At 39.6% G+C, this 18,209-nt stretch overlaps 1 long non-coding RNA gene across 2 annotated transcripts in view; it reads right to left on the reverse strand.

Moving 5' to 3' along the window:
• The window catches only part of LOC114044159, a 189,917-nt gene that overhangs the window by 149,710 nt on the left and 21,998 nt on the right, over positions 1–18,209 (reverse strand). For both annotated transcript variants that reach the window (XR_003569180.1, XR_003569181.1), the window contains exon 2: positions 11,278–11,359. This is a non-coding gene — a long non-coding RNA (uncharacterized LOC114044159). The remainder of the gene's footprint in view (positions 1–11,277; positions 11,360–18,209) is intronic.

Raw genomic sequence — 18,209 nt, forward strand, 5'->3', positions numbered from 1 at the left:
CACACACTGCACCACCCTCCTTCCTGGGATGGCTGGATGGTCAGTCAAAAGCAAGAGAGAAAGCTACATAGCAACACATAATGAAGTCTCAGCATGCCACCCCTTGGAGATTGACACAAAAATTGTTGGCCTCACAAATTCCCTTCAGTCTCCAATGGTCTGTATTATCAGAGTAAATCTTCCTTCAACCACATTACCATATCTGAAAAGTATTCTCCTGTAATGATCATTTTGTGTCATGTGTGAGATAAGCTGGAGGCTGAATAGGGAAAAAAAAAACTGAACACACATTGAACGACCAACCTAAATAACTGAAAACTTTTTTAAAAAATTCTACAGCACAATGTGAGATTTAGATAAACAGAGTGGTTTAGTGCCATGGTTTTCAAGACACAGGAAGAAAGGAGGGAAAGAGGGAGGGATGAAGAAAGGGAGGGAGGATGGAAGGAAAGGAAGGAGGAAGGAAGGAAGGAAGGAAAGAAAAGCATTTATTAAGTGCCTACCATGTTCTAGGCACTGTGTTAAGTGCTTTACAAATATTATCTTATTTGATCATCACAACAAAAACCCTAGGGGATAGTGCTATTATTATCCCCATTTCACAGATGAGGAAACTGAGACAGAGGTTCAGTGACTTGCCCAGGGTCACACAGCTAGTATCTAAGGCCAGATTTGAATTTAGGTCCTTCAGACACCAGGTCCAGTACACTATCCTCTGTGCCACCTAGCCACCTAAACTCCTACTGAACATTTAGTTCCTTAAAAGTTTAGAATCAGACAAGAAGCAAAAAGCCTCCTATGTGCTTAGGCACTACACTAAGTGCTGTGGAAACAAAGACAAAAATGAAATAGCCCCTGCCTTCAAGGAGCTTCCATTCTATCAAGAGAAACAAAATATACATATGTAAGCATATACAAAATAAACAAAAAGTTATTGAAGGTGAGAAAGGGACCAGCAGCTGAAAAATCAGGAAAGGCAGCTAGCTGCTGAATGAACTAGAGAGAGCTCAAAGTTGAGGCAGGGAGATCAATCAAGAATCTATTGCAACACTCCAGATAAGAGGCAATAAAGGCCTGAACTAGCGCAGTGGCTGCAGGGAATACAGAGGAGGGAAGGGATGGGAGAGATATTGAGGAGCTAGAAAAGACAATGTTTGGCATCTAACTGGATCTCCAGTGTGTGGAAATGGAGTAAGTCAAGACTACGAACCTGAGAGACGGTAAAGTCCTCCGGCAGATGCAGGGAAGATGCAGGGAAGATGCAGGTGGGTTTAGAGGGAAAGACAGTGAGTTCAGATTTGAACATGGTGAGTTTCAGATGGCAACGGCACATTCAGTTTGAAATGTTCAAAGGGCAGCTGGTCATATGAGACTAAAGCTCAAGAGAGAAAATAGGGTTGGATTCAGATATGAATCATCTGCATAATAACTATCATTAAATCCATTGATACTGATGATGTGACCAAGTGAGGGTATATAGAGAAAAGAGAAGATGGCCCTGGATATGCCTTTCCTTTCAGTGCTCCCTTGCCTCCAAATCCTAGAAATACCCTTAGATATCTTGTCCATCCTTCAAAGACTAGTTCATATGCCACCACCTCTGGGAAATTTTCCTTGATCCAGCTACAATTTCTCTCCCTTTCCACTTCACATATTAATTTGTGCTTTCTTATGCTCTTACTATGTTCAAGTCTATAGTACAATTATCATCTATTTATTGAATCATATTGCATATTTATGTTTGCTTCAGTTCCCCCATCTATGAAATGAGCTGGAGAAGGAAATGGTAAACCACTCCATTTTCTTTGCCAAGAAAACCCCAAATAGAGTCATGAAGAGTTGGGTGTGTCTGAAAAACAACTCAACAACAACTACAACAACATCATAGCACCTTGTGGCAACCCATTTTCACCGGCTTCCTTCAGGTCCTGGCTAAAATCCCACCTTCTAATTGCATGTATATAACCTATATCTGATTGCTCACTGTCTCAGGGAGTGGGGAGGAGAGGGAGTGAGGTAGAGAGGGGTAGAATTTGGAACTCAAAACTTTAAATAAAAATGTTAAAAAAAGAAAAAAAAAGATTTGCAAAGTGCTTTACAAATATGAACACATTTTATTCTCACAACAACCCTGGGTGGTAAGTGCTATTATTATCCTTGTTTTACAGATATGAAAATGAGGTTGACAGAGTGTGTGTGAAGTGATTTGCCCAAGGTCACGTAATCAGTAGCGGCCTGGGGCCACATTGTACTTGGATCTTCAGGCCCACTGCCACCTAGCTATAACATACTATATACTATAAATATAAGGATTAGGTTAACAGTAACTCAATACTGTATTAGTACATTTCAAAAGTCTTATTAAAGGATCATTGTATTTATCGTGTATTTTTTCAAATTTACATATCTGTGCATTTGTTGTTCTCTGCCTATCCATTCATTAGAACATAAACTCCTCGAGAAACAATTTGGTTTTTTCTCTGTACCCTGAGCACTCAGGGCTCTGTCTAGGGACATGGTGAGGACTTAATAAATGTTGGCTGAATTTAAATGAAGCCTTAATTGACCCTATAAATAGTAAGCAAAAATGTGTTGGAGATTAGAGAGAATGAAGCTGGAGAAATGAGGCCAGTTGGAGGCACGAGATGATGAGGGCCCGAGCCAGGGTTGTTATGCCTTTGGGAAAGGGGCACAGGAAGGGGAATCCAGAAATGAGCCTGGTAGCAAGCTTTGGTGTTAGGGATGCATTTGGATTTCTGTACTTTCTGATTAATGTCCAGGCACTTCTCAGATTAATGAACACCCAACTTGTGAAAGTCCAATGTTTAAAATTACTCACTGCTTCCCTCTCTCCTAAACAATCCAGAAACCAATACTGTAAGGCAGCTAGGTGGCGCAGCATATGGAGAACTGGGTCTGGACTCATGAAGATCCCGAGTTCAAACTGTGCTTCAGACACTTAGCTATTTGTCTGAGGGCAAGTTAACAGCTCCCATTTCCTAATCTATGAGAATGAGGGAGTTGGACTCAATAGTATCCATACTCAATCTGCTATTTGTTCTTTCAACTAATGGACACAGAACTATCCAGTTCTAAAGCCATGATCCTATTCTCCATTCCTTATAGACAATTGCCAAACTATGTTGGGTGGGGGTTGAAACCACTACCTCATGGACTATGCAAGGAGTCTGTTTCCCATAAACTCGTTTTTCCCCACTCAGAAGGATCATTCACCACCTCTCTCTTCCAACCACATTTAGCTACTCCCTTGACCAGATTCTCTCTCAAAGGCCCAAATCTCAAGTTGTACATCTCTTGTAAGTCTTTCTCCTGCATAATACTGAACTTTGCATACAGACAGCAACCAATGAAAGTTGATCACTTTGAGTACTTGGTCCAAAGTTAAATAAAAATAGGTGACTAACAAATCCTCTATAAAGACCTTGACTCCTTTCTCTTCTTTTGAGTTCTTGTAGTTATAGGCTGAAATAACTATTTTAATAGTTTCTGGTATTATGGCATTAGGACTCACAGATTATTAAAGATTTTTTCTAAAAATCTGGACCAGTAAGGCAGATTTGCCATTTGTGTGTAACTTCCAGTCTTAGAGAGCTGCCTACGCCACAGAGACAGTATGAACTGCCCAGGGTCACATAGCTGGGATCCCATTACAGGCAGAATTTGAACTACCCTGGTCTACCTGCCACCAAAAGGCTGGTCCTCTATCTATTATGATACATTGTCCTGTGGGGAAATCCTAAAACTTCCGAGCTGTAAGGGACCTTAGAGATCTTACAGTCTTCTAAATTCTAGATTAAAAAAAAAAAAAGCCCCCCCACCAAACAAACAAACAAAAAAACCCCCAAGGCTCGGAGACTTGCTCAAGGTCATGAAGCTAATTAATGGCTGAGTCAAGATCAAATCCCAGATCTTCCAATTCCTGATATGTTCTTTCAACTAATGAACATTAAACAGTTCCATTGTATACTTAAATCTTTGCAGAGATGAGAGGTCATGGGTATGGAACACTGCATATGTAAGACTTTTTCAATACTGTGCTTAATATTGAACTTTTAATTTTCTTTCTTTTGTATTCATTGTTTATAGAGGATTGCTCTATGGCAGGAAGAGAGGGATGGTTACATTGGAAAAGTTAGGTGATGTGAAAACAAAAGATATCACTGAAATAGATATTAAAGAAAAAAAAAGTTAATGTGGCCCTCCAAGTACCAGGCTTACTTCTAGAACTTTTCATAAGGCAAAATAATTTCTAGTTATGTCTCTGCTTCTCCCTTGGTTCAAATCTTTCCTGTGACATTTACTACTTGACAAATCATGGTAATCTCATCCTTAGTTTTCTTATCTATAAAATGTACCTATTTGGGGACTTGCTAAAAGGGAAAACTTTATCTCAATATTTAAATATAAAGAAATGGGTCAACCCTTCAGGTTGTGCTAAAAAAGGCTAGTTACCTTGGATGAAGGTTAATGAACTAAACAAAATTATCATCTTTATATTTTATTCTTTAGAAATGACCATTAAGTTATTCAGTTGCCTCTACTTTAAGGGATGGTTTCTTACATTTCACTTTCACCTCCTATTTTATATTGATATGAGAATAAAGATCCACATGCCAATGGACTTCATAACTGAAGGATTCTTCCTGGATGTCTTGTTTTCCTGACTAAGCTTCTTTCCATGGAGTGAGTTCACAATCAGTTCAATCTTCATGCTTCAGAGACATCTCCTTTGAACCAGATCAAATGTTTCCCCACCCTTGCCTGATGCTCTGCTCAAAGGGGGCACTTGTCCCTTCTTTTCAAATCTTCAAAGCATGAGCACCAATTCTCTTCTTTCCAGCCCACAAAGTGACAGGGACAGAGACAGAGAGACAGAGAGAAAGGGGGAGGGGTGTCAACATGGTTAATTGTCCACTGAACTAAAACACAGACTCACACAAATCAGGAGTACCTCGGGAGGCTGGTCACTCCCATAAAATGTTAAGTGCTCTTTGAACCTAAGCATAAAGAGAATTAGAACTATTTTCCTGGCCTGCTGGGCAGCAACTAGAGCCCCTTCTGTTTGTTTTCTTTTTCCAATTGTGGCCATAAAGGGAAACAGTCCTACCTTACAGCCACCCCAGGCAAGCAGATAGAATTTGAGCCAGGGAATCCACTAGGCTGCTTTGCTAATCAGGAAACAAAGTAGAGAGAGATATGGATCAATGGAGGAGGGAAAGGGGAGCAGGGTCTAATGGGAACTTTAAACAGAGCCTCGGGATGCATCTGAAGATATGGATGAGAATTCAGAATTAAGCAATCACCTCAAAGTGCCTGGTATCAAAACTTGTTTTTAGAGAAGCCTGGTGCTGCATTTTTTTTTAAGTCCAGAATTCCCTCTGGGAGGTGTGGAAGGGGAAGGATAAAGGGGGAAACCCAGGCAAAACAAATGATATCAATGAGACAACCTTTTTTTTTTTTAAAGCCCAGTATTTATTATTGCTATCATTATCACTCAAGGACTGAGGGAAAAAGTACTTCCAATTCTCCACCCACCCTTGTTAACCTGGAAAAATCTGGTTTTATCAGCTCCTCCTTCAAAAAGTCTTTAGCTACCTCATTTCCTGAGAGGCCTGCTCTGATCTGGCTCACAGCCCCTTGTAAATTGAAAGATGAAGCAAAACAGATTTAAAAATCTTGTGCTTTACAAAATGGAAAGGCCAAGTCTTGGGGTTATCTCTCAATGATAACCAAAGTAAAATCTTTGAGAATTCCACGGGGCACCAACTAACTCTCCCACCTAAGAAACACCTGCTGGATAAGTCCCCTAGATGATAAAAAGTTAAGATTTCAAAAGAAAGACCCAGAAAAATACAGAGAAAAGTAATAAATAAAATACGGCAGAAAATGACCTTATCAAGGTAAATGTGCTTGCTAAGTTACACACTGTTTCGGTTTTTGAATGGTGAAAGAGCAAGCTACAAGCAATACCGGTAGATTTTAAATCCAATGGGTTTAAAATGAAGCTCAAAAGACTGTTGAATTTCAGAAACAAAGAGCTGATGATAAGAAAATCACTTAGCAACATCAAAGGAGGCTGATGAGGTAAGGTTATTTTAATTATTTATTTTTTGGTAGCCAGCTGTGGTTCAACCCACACAAAGGAGGAGTAGGAAACATTTGAGATATAAAGTAAATCATCCATAGCAGTCCAGAGGATAGAGCTAATGAGGCCAAGAATTTGATTCCCCGGTGGACTAGCAAACTTTGTTCTGGTCCATACCCAAATTCCACCCTTATATTTGGCCTAAGACCTTACAGAATTACAAAATTCTAGAGCTGCTGCTCAGAGCCCAAGAGATCATTTGGTCCCATCCCCATATTTTAAAGATGAAGAAAGGAAACTCAGAAAGGTGAAGGGATCAGATGGTCTCTAGGGATCTTTCCAGCTCTGAATCCTATGACTTGTTTGCTAGTCACAAAGTTAGCAAGAGACCGCCAATGTCTATCCTTGGTCACAAAGGGACTAGGTAGGCTAGTAACCTCTTCCCATTCTGGGGCCAACCAGTAAAGTTTAGAAAATATAAGGAGAATAGAAGAGTTATATAAAAAGTTACCAAAAATAAAAAAATAAAACTAAAAACCATCCATAATGTGAAACAGTTGTTTAAAAAAAACAAAAAAACTCCATAATAAAACTGGCTCAAACCAGTTAAATACTGACTAGTTAGTAACAGTAAGATAACAGTTTTTGGCTAATCTCAGATACATTCATGGCTGGTCGTTTTCCTTCCTTCTCCAGGGGGACCAAAATGACGTCGCTATGTTGGGGTCAAGGTACAGTGTGCCAGACTGCGGCTAATCACATGAGCTGGGAAGGCTCTACCACAGGTCGGGCACAAATAGTCCATTTGACATTTGGAGTGGACATGGTTCTAAATTTGAGCATCTCACATTTCTTTTGAGCCACCGCAATTCTGCTCTGCTCATGCAGCACAGCATCTTCTTTGGTGTGGGCACACATGCTGGGCAGTCCTGCGCCAGTGTCTCCCATGTCTCACACAATAGATTACAAAGTTCTTCTCGGAGAACCTTGATATACAAGTACAACCAAAGTATGTGTCAGAGTTAGGGGCCCTCAACTCTACATAACATAGCCACCTAGCTTCTATCTCCTCTGCCTCTTGAGACCTCTAATTATAGCCACATGAGGATCCTGAAAGTAAGAAGGTAAATTGGGAATCAACTTACCCCTAAAATGCAATATTACAGCGTGGTACAGTAAAATTGAAATAGTTCAGAGTGGAGCTGGGAGAGACCTGAGTCTTATCTGGCATTTACTAGCTGTGTGACCATGAGTTGCTCAGTCTCTTAACTTCTGTTTGCCTCAGTACCCTATCCCTATTCCTTTCAGTTCCCTTTGTATGTTGTCCTTCCTCATTAGAATGTAAACCCCTTGGGTGCAGGGATTGTCCTTCATTCTGTTTGTCCTTATATCCCAAGCACTTTAGTGCAGGACCTGACACATGGCGGTGATTGTTGTTGTTTAGTCATTTTCAGTCATGTTCAACTCTTCATGACCCCACTTGGAGTTTTCTTGGCAAAGATACTAAAGTATTTCCTTCTCCAGTTCACGTTACAGATGAGGAAACTGAGGCAAACAGGGTTAAGTGACTTGTCCGAGATCACATAGCTAGTAAATATCTGAGGGCAGATTTGAACTCAGGTCTTCCTGACTCCAGGCTCTCTGTCCACTGTACCAAATAGCTACCCTGACACATAGTAAGCCAACTTAATAAATACTCATTGCCTTATCTTGTTACCTTCAACCTCAAGGCAAACCAGCCTGCTTTGGCTCTCTATCCCTATCCAAAGTTCTTCTGGAACTCTTTTGCCATTTGGGTTTGGCTATTTTTTAAAGTGTTAGTTTCTTTAGTATTTTTTGGATCTCCTTTAGCAAGCTGTTGACTTGTTTTCATGATTTTCTTGCATCACTCTCATTTCTCTTCCCAATTTTTCCTCTACTTCTCTTACTTGCTTCTCTAAATCCTTTTTGAGCTCTTCATGGTCTGGGACCAATTCATATTTTTCTTGGAGGCTTTGGATGTAGGAGCTTTGACTTTGTTGTCTTCTGGTTGTATATTTTGATCTTCTTTGTCAGCAAAGTAAGATTCTACGGTCTGACTTTTTTTTTGTACTGTTTGCTCATGTTTCCAGACAATTACTTGACTATTAAACTCTTTATTAAGGGGGGGGGGGGGTCTGCTTCCATTGTGGAGAATGTACTGTCCCAAGCTTTGGGGGTTTTGTGTAGCTGTTTTCAGAGATATTTCTAGGGACCTATACATTTTCAGTTCTTCCAAGGTGGTATGATCAAGGGTGAGGTGTTTACTCCTTTCCTGGCCTGTGCTCTGGTCTAGGAGTGACTACAAGCACTCTTTTCTGCCTTGGAACTGTGAGGAGGATTCCCTCTGCACTACCACCATAAGCTCTACCATGCCAGCACTCCTCCTCACCCCAGGACCTCCACCTAGGACTGCAACCCAGATCCAAGCACAGGCAAAGCAAGAGAATCCTGCCTCAGCACCAGCAAAGAGATCCCTACAATCCCCCTCTGATCAGCTGCTTGATCCCCCCTCTGTTTGTGGGCCGAGAGCTCCAGAAGCAGCTGCCATGCTGGGGCTGCAATAGGACTGGGGCTGGATCAAGTCCCTCTCTCACCACAGCCTGACAGACCTTTCCTACTGTCCTTCTAAGTTGTCTTTGGCATTTGTGGGTTGAGAAGTCTGGAAACAGCCACAGCTGCCCTGTGATTCAGTCCCCTGAGGACTGCTCTGAGTTTGCTGAGGCCTGGTCTTTGCCTGCATGGCCCACGCTGAACTGGGCTCCTCTCCCAGCCCAGTGCAACAGACCTTTCCTGCCAACCTTCCAGGTTGTCTTGGGCTGGAAATTTGTTTCCTTTTTTGTAGGTTCTGCTGCTCTAGACTTTGTTTAGAACCATTTTTACAGGTATTTGGAGGGGTTTGGGGGAGAGCTCAAGCAAGTCACTGCTTTCACTCTGCCATCTTGGCTCCGATCCTCTCCAAAGTTCTTCCTTAGGCTCAGAGGGAAACTGAGTCTGTGATTTTTATTCAGATCATTAATCTGAAAGATTTGTTCCTTTCAAGCTACTGCTTCTCTGAAGGCCTCTATGACCAACTCAGTGCCATTCAGGTCTGCTGACCACTGGGCTAATGGTATGTGGTCTGTTCCTCCTTGGGAATACTTGAGGCCTGGGACCACCTAAAGGCACTTCTTTTATGGGTCATCAGTAGAGCTTTCTATGGAGGCAAATGCATAATTTCTAGCTACTAGGCTACTATTTAGTACATTATTGCTTCTGTGACTTTGTATACCAGTGTCCTGAAAATGTTAACACCTTTCAGCAAACATTATGGACTGATTACCAAGGACAGAGACTTAAGGACTAGAACAGATTATAACAAAAACCACATGTTTATAGAGCACATTAAAGTTTGTGGGCCACTTTCCTTACCAACCTGTGAAGTAGGTAGTACATGTGGATTGTTTTTAATATTAAATTTTATTTTTAATTTATGGAATAAAACAAGTATGTGTTATTCTACTTACTTTTCTCTTCATCTATAGAATGAAAGGTTTGGATAAGATGCCCTTTAAAGTTCCTTCCAGATCTAAAGCTTTGATTCTATGGTTCTAACAGGCGACAAAACTGAGGCTCTGAGAAGTTCATAAGATCATAGATTGAGAGCTGGAAAGGACCTTCAAGACCATGAAGTCAAAACCTCAGAGAAGGAAACCGTGGTTCAGAGAGATGAAGGGACTTGCCCAGGGTCACCCAGCTAGAATATGTCAGAGGCAAGATGTGAACCCACCTCCTTCTGACTCCAAATACAGCAGCCTCTGAACTACATCATGGCTTACATGGATCACACAAGAAGTGTCTGAACTGGGGACTAATCCCAGAGGTCCTCACTCTGGGTCTAGTGCTCTCTCCATTATACCACACTGCCTCTCAGAAATAATCGCTTCCTGGGAAACTTTGATGGGCAAGAAGAGTAGTGGGATTCAAAAACCTGTCTGTCTACTGGTACTACAGTCAAACCTCAGAAAAATGCGGGTTTCTTGAGGGCAAGGACGGTTTTTTGGTTTTGTTTTATTTTTACCCCTAAGCACAGGGCTTTGGCACAAAAGCTTAACAGATGACTGTTAACTGATTATCCAAGGCAATTGTATTATAAGATATTTCTTTAAAACTGCTTATACAAGTGTCCCAAAAGTCCTGTTGTTGTTATTCTTGTTCAGTCATATATAACTCTATGGGATCCCCATTTGGGGTCTTCTGGGCAAAAATACTGGAGTGTTTTTCCATTTCCTTCTCCAGCTAATTTTACAGACGAGGACATTTAGGCAAACAGGGTGAAGTAACTTGCCCAGGATCACACAGCTAGTTAGTGTCTGAGGCCAGATTTGAACTCAGGTCTTCTCTGACTCCAGGTCTGACATTCTATCTACTGTGCCACCTCGCTGTACCTCACAAGTCCTTAGTATGGTTTTAATCTTTTACAGCTTTTTAACCTATAAAATATTTAAAAATGAATATTTAAACTATGAAATATAAGCTTAAAGGGTATTATTTAAGATTTCAAGGCTTTAAATTACATTAAAACTTTTGGGACACTTTGTATTTTCATTCAAAACACATTGATAAAACAAACAGCCATACTGTACAAGGGACTATGCATCAAACAAAAACACTGATGCAGTTCCTAACCTCAAGGGGCTTACATTCTAATAGGAAAACAAGACACGTATACATACACACAAAAGTATGATAAAAGGCAGACTGCGTAGAAAGACAAGGAGAGGTCCAGATAAAATTATATAAAAAACTATAATAAGGAAGACACCACTTTCAGGTAGAAAGGAAGATCAGGGATTTGAGATCATGACTGGAATGTACTGCAATATTTAAATGTTAAAATTTACATGAAAGTAAATTAAAATAGTCTTCAGCTAATATTAAAATGAGTTTTCCTTTGTTCAGCACATGCCACATGCAGCCCAGCTTTGTCCACTAAATCAGAATTAATAATTTTTTTAACTATATAATTCGTAAAATATAGTTAACTCTTTTGCTTTTCTTAGAGGTGATGTAATAAACTTTTATTTTATACCATCATGGTAAAATAGATCTAGAGCTAGGAACTCTAACATATAATCTGTAAGTGGGAAGTAGATATGAGATAAATTTCTTACCTGCATATACTGAAATCTCCAAATTGAAGAAGTAGAAACTGAAGAATTCAACTTGACTCAGGGGCTTTGCCTCCTCCTTTACCTGTAAAAACAGTAGGAAATGGTCATTTTTGTAAACTTAAAACGAGCTAAGCCTTTAGTTGCACTGACTATGTCCTTATTATGTACGGGGCGCAGTGTAAAGTGCTGGCTCTACAAAGATAGATGCAACACAGACCCTGCTGCTCAGGAGGAATTTACAACTTAATAGCAGGGGGCTTGTGGGGAAAGAGTGAAGAAATGACCACTCAAAAAGAAGGCTTTGAGAAATCTGGGCGGGAGGAGCTCACTTTCAGTTAGGGTCAGAGAAAGTTTCAAGGATGAAGTGAGTCATTAAGGAGGGAAAGACTTCAACAGGTGGAGATGACTGGGGTAGAGCCCATGAAAACCACAGGGTCAACATGAACAAAAACACAGAAGCCAAACTTTAGCTGACCTGGTCACTGGCCTGGGAAATTTAAACTGTGGTTCCCTTGCTCCTCTGTACCACGCCAGGCCTTTATGCTCTATCAGGTCCCCTAATCCAATTGCCATCTACCAGGCAAATGGTAACATGATGACTGGCCATCTGATCTCAGGAAGCTAGAGAGGCCACTGAATCCTAACTCCCTTACCAAGGATCATGCACAGCTAACGAGTATCTGAGGTAGGATTTGAACCAAGGTATTTCTGACACAAGTCAGTTAATCTGTCCTCTACTTCATCATGACTCTGCATCAGTCATGCTGAGGAAGCCGCGTGTGTAGGCAGGGCCAATATAATAAAATTGATAATTTTACCTAAACTAATTTATATATTCAATGCCATCCCAATTAAATTGCCAAAAATTTATTTTACTGGATTAGAAAAATAATAACAAAATTCATTTGGAAGAACAAAAAGTGAAAAGACACTATCTGCATCCGGAAAAAGAACTGATAAATAGAAGTATGTATAGAATAATTATATATATATGTATATATACATATGTGTGTACATTCATACATACACATACACACACACATATATAAATATTTGTGTCTAATGGTAGCCATCTCTTGGGAGAGAGGTGGAGGGAGGGAAAAAAAATAAATTTACATGATAATTTTGTTATATATTTGAAAGGAATAGCAAGTTATACACAGTAGATTTGCAGTTTCATATGCAATCATCTTTTTCATTGTACTATGCTACGGAAATACTTGTTTTATTCCATAAATAAAAAATAAAATAAAGTCAAGAATATAAAAAAGAATTTTTAAAATTTCATTTAATTTTTAATTATTTATTTAATTTATATAATATATATAACTTTAAACAATATAACTTTAGACAATATATATTTAATATAACAATATGTAATATATTTGTGTATAATGTAAAAAATTTAATTTTATTTATTTAATTTTATTATATCACCCCCAAGAAAAGCAAGAAAGAATTAATGAAAAAAAATATAAAGGAAGGAGGTTTGGCAGTACAGAATCTTAAACTATATAAGGTAGTAATTATCAAAACTATCTGGTACTGGCTAAGAAATAGAAAGGTAGATCAGTGGAACAGACTACACATGGAATTTATAGTACCAAATTACTATAGTAACCTTGTATTTGACAAGTATAAAGACAAGTTTTGGGGATAAGAATTCATTATTTGGTAAAAATTATTGAGAAAACTGGAAAGCAGTCTGCCAGGAATTGGGCATAGACCAATATCTTACACCATTTACCAAGATAAGGTCAGAATGTATACATGACCTAAATATAAAGAAAGATATTACAAGAAAATGTGAAAAACATGAAACATACCTATCATATTTGCATCCAGAAAAAGAAGTATGTATAGAATGATTTTACATATAAATATATATATGTATTTGGGTCTAATAGTAGCCATCTTTAGGGCAGGGTCGGGGGTAAGAGTAAAAAAAGAAAAAAAGAAAGTTACATGATAACTTTTTATATATTTAAAAGAAACAGTTGTACATAATAGATACAGGGTTTCATGTACAATCTTTTTTTATTCTAGTATATTATGAAAATACCTGTTTTATTTCATAAATTTCTAAAAAAAAAAGCATCACAGACTGTAGAGAATTCTTTAGCCCTTTTCTTTTCCTAATTACCTAGGAAGTGGTGGAAAGAGTCTGGCTTCTCTGATACAGCTCAGAACTGAGAATTTCAACAGAAAATTCAAGTTCAAAAAACCTTTATTTAGCACCTATTGATGCTGAGCATCATGCTGGGTGCTCAGGAAGACACAAAGATGAGTACAATGACCCATGCCTTCAAGGAGCTCAATCCAGGAGGAAATATTGGTAATACACTAATAGCTAAAATACAAAATGAAATAGGCATTCCTAAGGGAGATTCAACCAATTTGCTACAGAAATCCCAGAAAGAAGGATAATTTCTATAGAGGGTAGGGGCAGGACAAGGGATAGCAAAGAAAGTTTCATGGAGGAGCTGGTGGATGAGCAGGGTCTGCAAGGTTGAGTATGATTCAACGGGTGGGAATAAGGAAAAGGGAAATCTAAGTATAGGAGATATCATAAGCCTAATCCTGAACTGAGTTGACAAGTACATGAAGTGTTTGAGAGATAGTGAACAGTCAAGTAGAAATTATTAAAGGTCTATATGCGGACACCTAGGTGGTGCAGTAGATAGCACACTGGCCCTGAAATCAGGAGGACCTGAGTTCAAAGCCGGCCTCAGACCAAACACTTGACACTTACTAGCTGTGTGACCCTGGGCAAGTCACTTAACCCCAATTGCCTAAAAATAAAGGTCTACTATGTGCCAAGCTTTTAGTTATGCTGTAGAAGCAATTAAACCACAATTAATTAAGCGGGGACCACTACTATGCTAGGCACTGTGCTAGGGGACACACAGAAAAATAATGAAATTGCCTTCAGGGGGCATATGGTCTAGATTAGGCATGGAGAGATAGCAGTCTATCCAAGAAAAGATATGGACTATTTTAGTGCTATGTGATTTAGCAGAATGATGTAGCAACCAAAAAAGCTAACCTGACCTCAGGATTCATTGAGAAGCATAAGGAATAAGGGGGTGATAGTTTCTCTGTACTCAGACCACAACTGGACTATTGTGTTCAGGTATGGGCATCACAAAGTAGGAGGACACTGTGAAGCTGGAGAGTGTCCCTAGAAGGTCAACAGCTTTCTTTTCTTTTCTTTTCTTTCTTTCTTTCCTTCTTTTCCTTTCTTTCTTTCTCTTTCTTCCTTCCTTTTTTCTTTTTTTCTTTCTTTCTCTTTTTTCTCTTTCTTTCTTGACTTATTAATAGTTTAATAACAACTACAAGTTGCAGAACAACTTATGTACTTCTTTGGGCTCATTGGATGCTCATTCTTGCGTTCCTCCTTTTAAGAAGTTTTCTTGTACAATGTTACATGTGCTTCCAAGTAGAGAGCTGGTCTTATTACACTGGGGCTTAGAAGATGGGGAGGTGGGGGCATGCGTTAATTTTGACAGGTTTCTTAAGAAGGCTATAAGAGAGGGGAAAGGTCTCTGCCTAGTCTATCTGTTGTCCATTGTGTAACATTAACATCTCTGGCCCTTTCACGAGCCCATCCTTGATAATCAATGTTAGCCCTGGTCTATTGCACCAGTATTCGCTAAGCTTGGACAGTTTACAAACACCAGGTTTAATTGTGAATCTAGTGAATTTTGTACCGTTGTGCCCTGGGGTGTGAGGGTGAGCTGTAGAAACAGCTTCCCAAGTTGTTCTGAGGACTGATATAATGGCATGAAAGCAGAGGCACACAAGAATTATTGGTATTACCATTGAATTGGAATGAGGGAATGACTAGCAAAGTCCCGGCAGACTGTGATGGAATCTATGGATGGGTGGATCCTGGGTAAGACATTCAGGAGGATGGATAATAAGAACATTGCCCTTTTCTGGACCTTTCTGAGGCAATAGATTGTCTTCCAAGTTACTACAGAAGACAGGACAACACATCCATTTCTTGACTCCCAACTCAAGATGTTTTACTATGTTATAACATTGTGCAGTGGAAAATATTCTGGATTTAGAGCCATAGAACCTGGTTTTAAATTCTGGCTCTGTTACTTATTACCTGTGAAACATAAGACAAGTCACAACCTCCCCTGGCCTCAGTTTCCCCATCTAGATTGTCACCAGGGTCTCTTCTAGCTCTGAACTTATTGTCCTATGGCTATTCTAAAAACTAGATTACTATGCAGCAATCCTTCCATAATTACTGTTGCAGGCTTGTATGCTAGCTATTTCCATAGAAATGGGTGCCTCCCGCCAGGTAGACATAGATGTGTGAAAGGAAAAAGACAGATGATCTATTCCTTGTGTGCCCCCTCAATGGGAATAAACAAGTCAATGAGAGTCCAGGCATTCCTCTACTATTATCTGGGTGATCAGGATGATAGTACCATGGTCTGGGCTGAGAAAGCTACCAGAAAGGCCTTTTATTAAAGGGATTTGTTCTGTGAAGTTTGGATTCAGAGGGTCTTGGAGTTGGACCTGCCAAGGTTAAAATCTGGGATATAATCCCTGTTTTCAAGAAGCTAATAGTGTTAAAGTATTTTAAAAACTGATTTTCACGGGGGTGCCATCAACCAGAGAATGGATGAAGAAATTGTGGTAAGTGAATCTAATGGTCTACTGTTGTTATTAAGAAATGAAAAGTTGGTTTCAGAGGAACCTGGGAAGACTTGTACAACCTGATACAGAGGGAAGTGAGCAGAACCAGGAGAGTAATTTGCACTAGAACATCAATACTGCAAAAAAGAACAGTTCTATAAGACTAAAGAATGAAAGCAATGGTCAACCATGATTCCAAAGGAGTAATGATAAAGAATGCTACCCATGCTATAACAGAGAGGATGGTGATACACTAACATGCAGAATGAAACACACTCCTGGGCATGGCAAATATGGGGATTTGTTTCCCTTGATTATGCTTATTATAAGGGTTTTGTTTTTCTTTTTTTCTTTTCCAATGATGAGGAGAGGTGGCATGGAAAAAAAATAAATTCTTGGCAATTGAAAAAAATTCATTAAAAATTCATTTCCATGAAAAATAAAATCCAAGAAGCCTTTAGTAACCTTCTCTAGACCTGCAAGATATATTCATTCAGTAGACTTTGGCATCCCGGCATTTTTTTTTTTTATTGTTCAAGAATGAGATTCAGTCAGAGGGAAAGAAGGAAGCATTACCCCTTTAAGACAGCTTTTCTCCTCTGAACTGGATGGGGCCTGACCTCTCTGGGGCAGAAGCATAGTCCCACAGTCCTGGAAAGCATTATACAGTTTCAGCAGAGAGCCAAGTTTCTTTTTGGAATATGGAACAAATCCTGTGGCTACACAGCCACCGAGCCCTAGATACCATGAAGTAATTTGGTATTGAGGACAGCCCTGTTTAGCAGTCGGTCTCTTTCTTTGAATATCTATATCTTTGCTCCTTTTTCAAAGAAAACAGTCTCCCCACCAAAACAACATATATTTATGTGAACATCAGACAAATTCCCAACCCTGGCTTATGTTCTTAAATCTCTTGTTTGCCTTTGTGAGAAAGAAAGAATGGGTCTAAAGTACAAAGCTGGTGCAAGGATAAAGACAGCTTACCCAGTAAGAAGATACATCATTTGTCGGAACCGCTGTCTAATTTCAAGGTTAGCCTTCTCTGGCCACAGCCACTTCAAGACCCTGGGTGAGAGTCTGGGACCATGCAGCACATCCTGCCACAGCCCAGACGCCTACCTTCTTTGAAATACATTTCAGATAGTGCTGTGGTAAGCCTAACTCACGCCCCCCCCCCCACTAAAGGAAAGCTACCTATTATTACTATTACATGGCTGCATTTTTAAATGGATTCTCTCTCTCTCTCTCTCTCTCTTTCTCTCTCTCTCTCTCTCTCTCCCCCCACCCCTCTTTCTCAACTTCAGAGCTCTACCCAAGGGTGAATGGCACTTCACAGGCCTCTCAAAAGCTGGGACCTTAGGACTCAAATTGAGTTATCAAAGAGGGCCCTCAGTACAGTAGGAGGCATGCCAACAGCAAATGTTTCCCAAGATCTAATCTTAGAGGTATAATTAAAATAATTTTATTAAAATAGCTTATACTCATAATGGACAAAGTGCTTATATATATATATATGTATATATATATAGAGAGAGAGTTGTTGTTGTTGTTCAGTCATTTCAGTCATGTTCGACTCTTCATGACCCTATTTGGGGTTTTCTTTGCTGAGATACCAGAGTGGTTTGACATTTCCTTCTCTAGCTCATTTTACAGATGAGGAAACTGAGGCAAACAGGGTTAAGTGACTTGCCCAGAGTCACACAGTTAGTAAGTGTCTGAGGCTGGATTTGAATTTAGGTCTTCCTGACTTCAGGCCCAGCACTCTATCCACTGAGCCACCTAGCTGTCCTAATATATATATTATCTTATTGAATTCTCCGTGTATCTCTTTCTTTGTACTCCTAGTGCTCTGAACAGTGCTTGGCACCACAGCAAATGCTTAATAGAGGCTAAATGGTGGTGGTGCAGGGGGGTAGAATACTAGACCTGAAGGCAGAAAATCTCAGTTGAAATATGACCTTAGACACTCACTGTGTGACCTTGGGCATGCCTCTGTCTGCCTCAGTTTCCTCATTTGTAAAGTAGGGATAATAATAGCGCCTATGTCCCAGGATTGTTGTGAGGATCAAAGGAGATAATATGTATAAAGTGCTTTGTAAACCTTAAAGTGCTACATAAATGCTAGCTGAATGCTTGTTGATTGACAACAACTATGAAATATGGAATGCAAGTGTTATTATTCCCATTTTACAGATGTGGAAACTGAAGCTAAAAGATAAAGTGACCTTTAAGAACACTTCTGGTTTGCCGACTATAAACCTATGACTCACCCATAA

Source organism: Vombatus ursinus, unplaced genomic scaffold (assembly GCF_900497805.2).
Source record: "Vombatus ursinus unplaced genomic scaffold, bare-nosed wombat genome assembly UNPS02014772.1, whole genome shotgun sequence".
Classification (NCBI taxonomy): Eukaryota; Metazoa; Chordata; class Mammalia; order Diprotodontia; family Vombatidae; genus Vombatus; species Vombatus ursinus.